Source organism: Astyanax mexicanus, chromosome 14 (genome assembly GCF_023375975.1).
Source record: "Astyanax mexicanus isolate ESR-SI-001 chromosome 14, AstMex3_surface, whole genome shotgun sequence".
NCBI lineage: Eukaryota > Metazoa > Chordata > Actinopteri > Characiformes > Acestrorhamphidae > Astyanax > Astyanax mexicanus.
In genome coordinates this window covers 47,536,030-47,547,635 of record NC_064421.1, presented here as the reverse complement: position 1 = coordinate 47,547,635, position 11,606 = coordinate 47,536,030, and the positions used below count along the sequence as shown (strand labels likewise).

General features: G+C 36.6%; 1 protein-coding gene across 2 annotated transcripts in view; it reads left to right on the top strand.

Annotated features, from left to right (window-relative positions):
* Nucleotides 1-1,626: 1,626 nt before the first annotated feature.
* Nucleotides 1,627-11,606, top strand: part of LOC103033947 (pleckstrin homology domain-containing family G member 3) — a 77,908-nt gene continuing 67,928 nt past the window's right edge. For both annotated transcript variants that reach the window (XM_049463524.1, XM_049463523.1), the window contains exon 1: nucleotides 1,627-1,797. The gene's annotated coding sequence lies outside the window, so the exon portion shown is untranslated. The remainder of the gene's footprint in view (nucleotides 1,798-11,606) is intronic.

Genomic DNA, 11,606 nt, shown 5'->3' with positions numbered 1-11,606 from the left:
CTGTAAATATGGTTACCCAGAAAGATTCTACTGATACCAACTTCTATCTTTTAGCCACTTCTTAGTCACCTCATATATAAAGAATAAATGTATAACTGGATATATAATCTAAACATGCTTATTAAGAGGGGTTTTCTTTTGTCATCAATTGCATTGTTTAGTGCTGTTGGGTAACTGTGCTTCACCAGATTCACCAGCAGGGGGAGACATTTGCCTATTCATTTTGCCTATATGAACACAGCGCTTAGGAATTTACTGTGTTAGATCAGGTCAGAGCCAGAGTTCATCTGGAATATCATCATAATATAACAATATACAACACAGAGGCTCAATTTAATACAACAAAAATACTAAATACTACCCAGCTGGCACACAACCGACCTTCAACATTGAAATATGGTTAAAGTAATGTCTGTTGTTGCAATGTAATTTTACGTTTCATCATACAATTAATAAAAAAAAACATTTAAACAATTGTTCCCTCATTTTCCCTCAAGTTCCCTCATTAGTGTTTTTATATAGTTTTTCTGTATATTTGATCTTATTGTAACGATGACTGAGAAGCTCAATCTCAACACTCAGTCCTGTTACCTAAATTAATTCTTACATCTTATCTGTTTATTCTTAAAATACACATTTTTGAAAAGTCGATAGAATGTGCTCAGTGTCCTCTTGCTATTAGCATAGCCACCATTTAGCTATTTTTCATGTTTTTGCTAATTCTAAATTATTACACTATTCTAAAACCTCAGTTTTATTTACGCTCAGTCCTGTTACTCAACATTAAGAGTAACAGGAGTGAGTATTGTCCCCTGGTATATTGATTTATTAATGTGAATATTCGTTAATGTAAACCACATTTATCCAATTCTATTTGGTTCATCATTTTGGGTCAGTTTGGGCTTCTTGAAAATATAAAAAAATAACTTTGCATATTTTAGAAAAATTCAATGCACATGCAAATATAGTGATTTTTTTTGTCAAATAGAAAATAAAGACTTTCTTGAGAGAAAATCAAAGGAATTAATGGAGTTGCTTCTAAACATACTTTTTAAATGTCACATGAGTTTTGGTATAAGAACTGTATGTAAAAAAAAATAAAAAGTTAAATATGTGTGTTATTAGATTCAGAGTTGAAACAAAGGTAAAAAAAAAAATTAAAAAGTTTAATTTGAAAGAGTTACAACAAGTAAATAGCACCCATTCAGTGGAATGGCCCTAATAGCACCTTTCATATACAATGGTACTTAAAAGTGTTTTACAGATTAAAAAATACAAAAATAAGATAAAAAAACGTAAGAGAATAACAATAAAAATATAAATAAAAATAAAATAAGAATAAAACATGATTCAAACATGATTTACATCAATATAACAGCACAATAAAACTCCTAAATTACAGTTTTCTCGCTGGACTGCAGTAACGTTAGCTACAGTGGATCAGCTGGCCTGTCCTCCTAACTGATTTAAGGCGGTGTGGGTGCGCAGGTTTTGCGCAGAATTGTCTGATCTTTAAATCAACGTCACGCGTAACAGCGCGTGCGCGAGCGTCTATAAATCTGTAGCTGTGCGCATGTGTGCGCAGCCGCAGCGCCCCGCTGGGCGGAGTGGAGCTGTGAGTTTCAGTAATTACTTTACAGAGTAAAGCGGTACAGGCGGGATGTGGAGAACAGAGCTCAGAGAGGAGGAATAAGAGCTTATAACGCTCCTAAACCTGAGAGAAACAGATGGTTTTTGAGGGGAGGGAGCGCTGAGGACCTGTGTTCGGTGTTTGGAAGAGCCGGAGAGCCGCTGCTGGTGAGTTAATGCTGATTTTAAGTGTGAAAATGTTAGTTAAAGTTAGATAAATAAGTGTACAGAAAGATGCACAGCTGATAGAACCTAAATCTGAGCTGCCTTATGTTTCAGTCACTGTTTCAGGAGTTTAGTTGAACAGAATAACTTAGTTAATCTGCTTTAAAAACTTTAAAAATGTTGGTTGACTAGTTTAGATTTTAACCAGTTTGAACTCAACAACGTTTTAGTTTTAGTTTTATGGTTAAGCTGTTCTACAAACTTAAAAAATCAACTTAACCAAACCTGTTAACTAACTTAGAAGAAGCATGAGCACCAACTTATATTATATTGCAATGCAACATATGCTTTTTTCACTTAAAACTGGTTAACCAGTTTTAATTTTAACGTTGAATCAAGTAAATTGTATCTGGTATGTTTATCAGGTCTGTCTTTGTAAACTAGAAGTGTTTTTATATCTGCAGCAGTGTCATTTGTTTGTGTTTTTGTAGCATTTCTAGAAATGCACTACATGCATGTTTTAAAAGCTCTAAAAAAAAAAAAAAAAAAAAAAAGATTTAACATTGAATCAGCGTTAATGATATGGTTAAATCAATCTTGGATTTGGTGTTGATTTTGAATAGTAAATCAATGTTGTTTATATGGCAACATTGTTTTAAAGTTGTACATTCAGCCTTTAATAAACCTTAGCTCACATTCAGGATTCTCAAAATTTGTATAAAAGCAAAGTTGTTTTTAGAAATTTTAAAAAGTTTAAATTAATTTAATTTAATATTTTATTTAACAGGGACATTGTACATTAACTTACATTACTGTAAATGCACCAGAATTTATTATTTATCCGTTGTCCCTGATAAGTTAAGTATTTAAAATCCTCATTTCTCATTCCCTTATATGTCTGCTACAGTTGGGGCCAAAAGTGTTCACACCCCTGAAAGTACTCCAGAGAACAAAGTATTTGTCCCAGAACATTTTTGCAGCTGCACATGTTTTTTTTTTTTATATATATATCCAAACAATGGGCTGGACAAAATTATTGGAACCCTCACCCTAATATTTGGTTGCAAAGCAAGCTTTTTACACCTCTCAACTTACATTTTGGACCACTCTTCTTTTGCAAACTGTAAAAAAAGTCTCTGATACTTAAAGGGTGCTTTCTCCCAACAGCAATTTAAATATCTCTCCACTGGTTTCAATTCAATTTATTGCTTGCCACTGCAGAATTTTCCAGAACTTTGTTTCCCTACATTTCTATGTGCTTTTTGAAGTATGTTATATGGTTTGGGGTCATTGTCCTGCTGCAAGACCCATGACCCAGTACTCAAACCCAGCTTTCTAACTCTAAGTTAATCTGATTCCTACTATTCAACCATCATGATGCCTTGCTCACAGTCAAGACACCCGTATTTGACTGTAGGTACCACAAAAAACAAGTTCTGTTGGTTTATTGATTTATTTTTATTTCTTTTTAGCTGTCTCTGGCTTGGAGAAAAACATGTTTGTAGGCAATCAGTCAGCATCTAGATGCTCCACTTTCCTCAAGCAAAAACAGAGAGATGTGCAGGAGAGATTGTGCCTTTCACCCTTCATGCTCCGTATGATGTTCAGATAAGCATGGAAGATGCATGATGACCTACAAAACTCCAGCCTGTTGAGAGCTGCCCTTGAGTGAGGGTGCTTTCTCCATTGTACTCACTTAGGCTACATTACAAGCCACATTGCTCCAATGCGATTTTTTGCTCGGATCAGATTTTAATATCTTGTCGGTTCACATTCAGTGTAAATGTAAGTGATCTGTATCTGTGTGTAATGTGAACAAATCTGAATCTGTTCCTGAAACACCGTCTCACATGCGCCTCACATTGATACCTGTATAAACGTCTCTTCCTTCTTCACCAACAACAAAACCCCTCATATTAGAGAGAGGAGAGACTCGTAGCTTTATAAAGGGAAATGGATGAGTTAGCAGCTCATATGTGGAGCATCTTTTGCTGGAGTGGAGAGTAAACAGCTGCTCTGAAGTTCATGTTCAGGTCCAGGAGGTGAAAAAAGGACAGGCGGTTTGCTTTTGCTGTTTTTTTTTTTTGCAGCTATAACTGCACAGCTCCACCAAGAGATAGCATGGGTATGAGAGAGAAGCACGTAGCGCTAATGCTAATGCGTAAAAGCAAAAAAAATGCATGCATTTCACATGATTTGACCATTCACATTCATGTTGCATGTCCATGGATTGGATACATATCTGATTTAGGACCACATATGAAAGTGACTCAAATCTGATTTGATAAAGTTGCATTTGGCATGTTCACACAGTCATGGGAAAAAAAAACAGATCTGAGCCAAATCAGATTTGAGTCACTTTAGCCTGGAAATGTGAACATAGCCTAATTCACTCTCTCTCTCTTTCACATACTCACACATGCTTAGAAAAGAAAAGACATTGACAGAGGTTTTTCTCGGTACAGTAAAGTGTTCAGTAATGCAACTCAAACACATTTAATCAGGATCTCCACCAGAACTACAATGGAGGCAAGGCCAGAAGTTTCAGGACTGATAACACCTGTTTACTTTACAAAGAAAAACACTGGCCCAATGCTGAACTTTGCTCAGGACTGTACGGTACATTCAGCGCGTCAGATGGGTAAAGTTCTGATTTTGGAAAAGTGTTTTCCAGCATCTCTCACATTCCAGTCCTAACACCTCATTCCCATCTCTCCATCTCTCTAACAGCGTGTGTATACACACACACTCCCCTGTCTGAGAGATTCCAGTGATTCTGCGTGTTGAGGAACGTAAGCAGGCCGTTTATAGCCTCACTGTGTTTATAGTGTATATAGGGAGCGGCAGGAGCTTAATTTGTTCGTAGAGTTCTTCCACTGCATCCTTTATAAAGTTGCTGAAACACCTCCATGCTGCAGTTAAATAGGAAAGGGTCGGAATGATTAGTCGACTCCTAAAATAGTCATTAGTTGCAAGCCTAATATGTTAGTAGTAGTATATTTGAGGAAAGAGATGCTGTATGGGTTTATATTGTTTATATTGCACGTTCTTAACCACAATGTAACGCAGAATCTTTACAAGGTAGCATTTCATCACAGCCATGTCAAATGTTTGAGCCAATTTTTATCTATTTTTGCTATTTATAGGTTTATGTTTGAGTAAAATGATCATTGTTGTTTTATTCTATAAACTACAGACAACATTTCTCCCAAATTCCAAATAAAATCTTTCTCATTTAGAGCATTTATTTACAGACAATGAGAAATGGCTGAAATAAAAAAAAAGATGCAGAGCTTTCAGACCTCAAATAATACAAAGAAAACAATCAAGTTCATATTCATAAAGTAGTTTAAAGAGTTCAGAAATAATCAATATTTGGTGGAATAACCCTGGTTGGTTTTAATCACAGTTTTTTCATGCATCTTGGCATCATGTTCTCCTCCACCAGTCTTACACACTGCTTTTGGATAACTTTATGCTGCTTTACTCCTGGTGTAAAAATTCAAGCAGTTCAGTTTGGTGGTTTGATGGCTTGTGATCATCCATCTTCCTCTTGATTATATTCCAGAGGTTTTCAATTCGGTAAAATCAAAGAAAATCATAATTTTTAAGTGATCTCTTATTTTATTTTTCTAGAGCTGTATTAAAGTTTTTTGAATTATTATTTTGGACATGTAAGGTTTTGTTTAAAACAGGAATTTATATGACTATTTTCCAGTAGTAGTAATGTGAGAGTTTTCTACAGAAGGCAGATTCTGTCCTTTTGAGTTTATATTGCCGGGATAATTGAAACCATTGGTCATTTTATAGACCTGTCATTTACTTTGACCTTGTCTGCCGTACCCTGCCCCTGTGGAACTGCACTGCGTATTTGCTTAACAGCTGAAAAAGGAGAAGGAAACATGCTGAGAAACTGCTGTACAGGTTTGAGTGCAGACCCTAGCATGATAAGAAAGACAGAACTTGGGTAATAAACAGCTGGTAACACTACAGGAAATGACCAAATGTTTTATGTCCACAAGCTGTGATATTCATGTACCGTATGTTTCTGACTATAAAGCGCACAGGAATATAAGGCGCATTGTGCGACACTAGTAAGGAACAGGGGTGTTGCCATGTTTTCCTTATAATGGGGAAGTTGTACTGATTTACAAAACTGTAATTCTTATAAAAAATAACAGTTTCTTTCAAAGTTAAACGAGTGCTGGATGTTAATCTAAACAGATTTCTCTCCTGAAAACTGTTTATTTGGGTGTGTAAAGTGCTTTAGTTTATTAACAGCAAGCTTAGATTTCCAATATTTTGTCTAAGAGTGAGTTTTCAACAAAGTTTCTCCAGCACTAACGCTGGGAGCAGCAGCGCTAACCATCAGCTAGCAGCTTGTTCTACGTAGCTTGCATTAACACAGTTAATACGCAGACTACAGTCCAATATACTCGCCTCTGGCAAAAAAGCTAGTTAAATTAACTCAAAACGTACCATTATTAGGAAAAATCCTGTCCATCAACACCCAAAACTAACTTAAAAAAACATAATAAGGACCCAGTGCGGCTCTAGTCATGTAACTTTAGTGTCTTTGGTTCATGTTGCCTCAGCGTATCTGGATTAAAGGCTTTTTTGACGGGTCTTTATGCTGGTTCAATGCGTGCCAGCTGGGGCAGACCGGGGCTGCACGTCATGGTGTGGAGTGGAAAGGAAAGTTTATTGTCTTTTAAATGGGTTAATTTCTTTTTTTATGATGATACTATGTTATCATTTTATTAGAGCCTAATTAGTGCTCTAAAAATGGCAACAATTGTTCGCAATAATTTCTAGCACAAAATATTTTTTTACCAAAAATTGTCATCGAGACAGGCCTAGTGCCTAGTGGCTTTTTCTATATCTGAATATGGAAGAAACCTCTCTGAGAGTCTATGTAGCTCTGAAAGCAGTTGAAATGCCTGTGGCACGCTGGGGTGAGTTCAAGGTCAGTTCTTACTGAGGATATTGCATGCATGGAGTTCCTGGCGTTTAGAGTAGAGCTGTGGGTTTTTGGGCTGACTCAGGAAATGATTATTAACTAATTAGAAAATAGAGGCCAGGATGTATGTGTGCTGTACTGTACTGTTTATTATCTGAGCTCTGTGGGTGTTCGGATGTATTATTTGGATATGGGTGAAAGACGCCTTCTCTTATCAGAGCATCTCTGCAAATCACACCATTATGATTTCTAGGTTAATTTATCGAAGGAATTTCCATGGAGGTGGAGGAGTTGCAACCTCCAAAATAGCTATAACTTAACCATAGGGGTGGGTGATATGACTCTAAAATAATAACATGATATTTTAGAGTATTTTCATGATGACTGACTGCTTAAGAATATTGCTGTTATTCAAATTTGGCTTATTTTATTGTGTAAATAATGATTGTGATATTATACAATACTGTATAATCCAGTTTGGCACACTTCCTCCTCCCTACCACTCCTTACTCTCATTGATAAACTGCATACAAATACCAGATATGTCAGATATTTGGTCTGAACTGGCCATAACTTGCTTATCGTTACCCAATATTTTTGTGATTGTTAAAATGTACACAATGTAGTGATATATATGCAGAACAGCTAAGTGTCCAACATGTGAATAGACATTTAATTTTATTCAAAATCCAAAAAAGGAAGCTTATTACAGCCATTTAATGTAAATTAATTAATATAATTTTAAAAACGCTATATGTTTAAATGTTTCTGGACACCCTTTCTAGTCAATGCATTCAATGCTTACAGGGCCAGTTTGTCCAAACAGGCTTTAGGCTGTATTTAATGACTACCGTACTTTATGACTACTATAAGGCACACTTAAAATGAGAACTTTTACCCGAAAAGTGTGCTTCTTATGTATGAATTTTACCAGTCAGGTATTAAGGAGCAGTAAAGACACTCCACTGAAGTACAGAGTTATACAGGAGTTTCAGTTTAGTTCTCCAGCACCGAGACTGGAGCATTATTAGCATTAGCTGCTAAACACACTAAGCTCTAGCTTTTTCACGGTTCAGAGGTGAGTATTATCAGCCTGTTGTCTGCTGTTAACCCTGGCTAGCACTGCTGGAGCAGCATTAGCATTAGCCGCTAAGCGTGCTAAGTGCTAAAACTCTTTTGCCATTCAGAGGTGAGTATATTGAACTGTAGTCTGCGTGTTTATCTTATTAAAACAATCTAAGTGGGGAAAAAAATGCTAGTTAATATCGCCCTGTCTTACTGAAACACTCATGTTTCCTTAGTGTAGTGCTGTCTGGAGGCATTAGCTACTAACTGCAGCTAGCACAAGTGGAAATCTGGATATCTAAGCTTACTGTGAATAAATGAAAGTGCTTTACTCACCCAAATAAACAGTTTTCAGGAGAGAAATATGTGTAGATTAACATCCAGCACTCGTTTAACTTTAACTTATCTTTTGTTTACTTAAATTAGCTTAGCGTTAAAGGTCTTGCCACACAGAGGCTGAATTAGAAGGAAAACATGGCGCTACCCCTGTTCCTTACTAGTGTTGCATAATGCGCCTTATAATCCAGAGAGTGCCTTGTGTATGAAAATAGACCAGAAAATAGACCAGAAAATAGACCAGAAAATAGACGTTCATTGATAATACACCTTATAATTCCACATGCCTTATAGTGCAAAAAATATTAATTCAGTATTTTCAATAGTGAATCATTACAGGCCCATAGAATAGAACCACCATAGACGAGCTTTAGCAGCAAAATGAGACACATTATATGAGGCATAAGCAGCACATGAGCCTAAGGTCAACATGTCCACTTCCAAGGTTGGCTAAAGGAGTACAATGCCCTTCCCACCATTGGTCTTTCTTTTTTTGGAGTAATGATCCATTCAGTCGTTCATTCATTCAAGACCTCTCTAATGCTCGTGTGACTGAATCGGAATGGTAATAATAATGTTATTTTAGGTGCAGTTTAGACATTGACCAGACAAGATCAGGCTGATTTCAGCAGCTTGGGTTTGGGTTTAATGCTGTTTAATTTGTGCAGACCACATAAAACCAGTGTCTGTGTGTGTGTGTGTGTGTGTGTGTGTGTGTGTGTTGTTCAGTTGAGTGATGGCGTTTTGTCGTCTCCCCGCTGCGTTAGGATAAGTGGTGGCCTGCCGCAGGAGAAATGTGGGAAAACGGGCACTCCTCTTACTTTGTGTATATGTGAATGTGTGTGAATGTGTGTGAATGTTTGTGTGGAGGAGAGAGGTTTCACTTTAAAGGGGGAGGAGAGGGGAGGGGGGGAGCACAAGAGGGTAAGAACAAGGTCATCCAACACAAACATGCACCGGGCTGCTGAAATAATAAAGCCTCTGTCTTGGGTGAAGCACCTACAGCACTATCTGGTCAGGCCTTCGTCTGCATGTCTGTGTGGAACGCTAAGCTAAGCTAAGCTGCGTCACTGTTTTTGGAGACTTCTCATTGGCTGTGCTCCTCAGGGGCTTGTGGAGTAATCCAGCAGTCCCATGGGTCCACTTACACGGACAGGGCTTGAGGCATTGGGGGTCAAGCGTGTCCGTGCTGGGGTAGAAGAATGAGGAGTCTGGTTGGAGAGGCTATTTTTAGTGCTGTTTGAGCACCGGCTGTGTTTGGCTCCGTCGGAAGTGCTTGATTAAGGAAGCAATTGTCGCTAAATCTCCCGAAGGAAAAGTGTTCACGGTGCTAAATGGTTAAATATGTGTCTGTTTATGCTTCAGGGACCTTCTGTGGGTAAATGTTGTTATATATTGCTTTTATTGTCTTTACCATCCATTCTTGAACATGTTTAGGAAATTGTAAGGATACGCTATTTGAATCTGTTAGGGTAGGCTCAGCAAACCAAAACCCCAGGATGGATTTTTACTTTCTGGACCTGGACTACTTACCTCTGTGTGTAACCATAGGTTTAAATAGGATCTCCGGTGGATTTGGTGTTTTACAGAGACTCTAAGACTAAGATAGTGGCTGAACTGTCTTTATTTTAAAACATTTCTAGCTGTTGTTCTTCTCACTATGTCGCAGTGCTGTTAGCCAGTCAGAGGTGATGTGTTTGCATGTATGAATATTCATAAGCAAGAGCCAAAATCCTATCGTTTCTCACCGTCAACTCCTCCACCGAACTAAAGCAGTGTTACACTGAATCACCGGAGAACTTTTTTTTCACACAAAACCAGCTCACATGGCATTCATTCATACTAGAGACACAACTAGACATTTTAAAATGAATAAAAAAGCGAGAGAATGAGACCTTTTTAAGAAAAATGGTTCTACATCACACACAATGTTGTGTGATATGTTGTAATAAAGATCTCATGAACAGGCTCTCTGTTCTTTCCCATCAGATCAGTCCAGATCTGTCAGACTGCATTTCCAGCCAGACTTAAGACTGTGAGAAAAACTCATCTCTATAAAGACAGAGATGAAGTGCAAGTTTGCTGTGAGAGAGGGTTGGATGTTACTCATCATTATGAGTATGTTGTAATATTCTGTTGTGGTTCAAGAATGTATGTGGAGGAAGGAAGTGACATCACATCACAGCACATGGCCGCATGAGAACCTTTTAATTTATGCTTGCATAAAGGAGGTTTCTGGCAGGGACTGTAATCGAATGAGTTTTCTAGAGACAATGTGGTTCATTTTAGTGGAGATGTGATACTGTGAGATCTGAATTATAATAAAGTGAGGGGTTGTGAAATGTCTAAAGGATGATCGCAGGGGAACCACTTCACTTCACTCTTCACTGCCAGATTCTCACTGGAAACCCCAAATAGTTCCACTCACACAATCCAAAATTAATGAGATGTTCCAGTCCACAAAACAAAACTCTGGAGAAAAACTGATTCTGATTTCCTAAGAGCAGATCCCTTTTCTTCCTCTTTCGTTTTTTTATTTACGAAAAGCAGCATGCAACAAAGATATTCACTCTGGTCACTAGTTTTTTTTTCAGAATCTCACTCTTTGCTGGCCGAATGCAGATACATTAAACAAGAAAGGCACAGACCACACACATGGACATTTTGTAGCTTAAATATTCACATAAATATAATCCAGACTGATAACATTTTCTGATTACATGATTACAAATGGTTAAGCTGAAAAAAGATGAAACTGAAACTTCCCATGAAGCAATTGCACATAGCGGAATGTATTTGTTTATATATATATATATATATATATATATATATATATATATATATATATATATATATATATATATATATATATATATTGCATATATTGCACATACGCAGCTGACAAAATGATCCGTTTCTCTGATTTATAGGTATATGTTTAAACAAATGAACATTGTTGTTTATTCTATAAACTACAAACTACATTTCTCCCAAATTACAAATAAAAATATTATAGTCATTTACAGCATTTATTTGCAGAAAATGAAAAATGTCTAAAATAATAATTAAAAAAAAGATGCAGAGCTTTCAGACCTCAAATAATGCAAAAAAAAAGTCATTCATTAAGCTTTTTCTATTATTTTTAAAGATGCAAGGAAGACATGCCAGAAATAATCGTTGATTAATCGACTAAGCAAAAAAAATTATGATCAGATTAGTGGACTATCAATTTTATCATTTATTAGTTGCAGTCCTAATTTCAGATGTAAAAAAATCGTAAGAAAAAGATCAAATACATCTATAACATTTATGATTAGGGTATATCAATAAATAGTATTTACTGCAGTAATAAACATTTGTTAAATGGTTAAGTATCATCTCTCAACTTATTATTGGTTAGTGCTAGTCAAGACATTATTAAACATATTTATATAATACATATTTATGCATA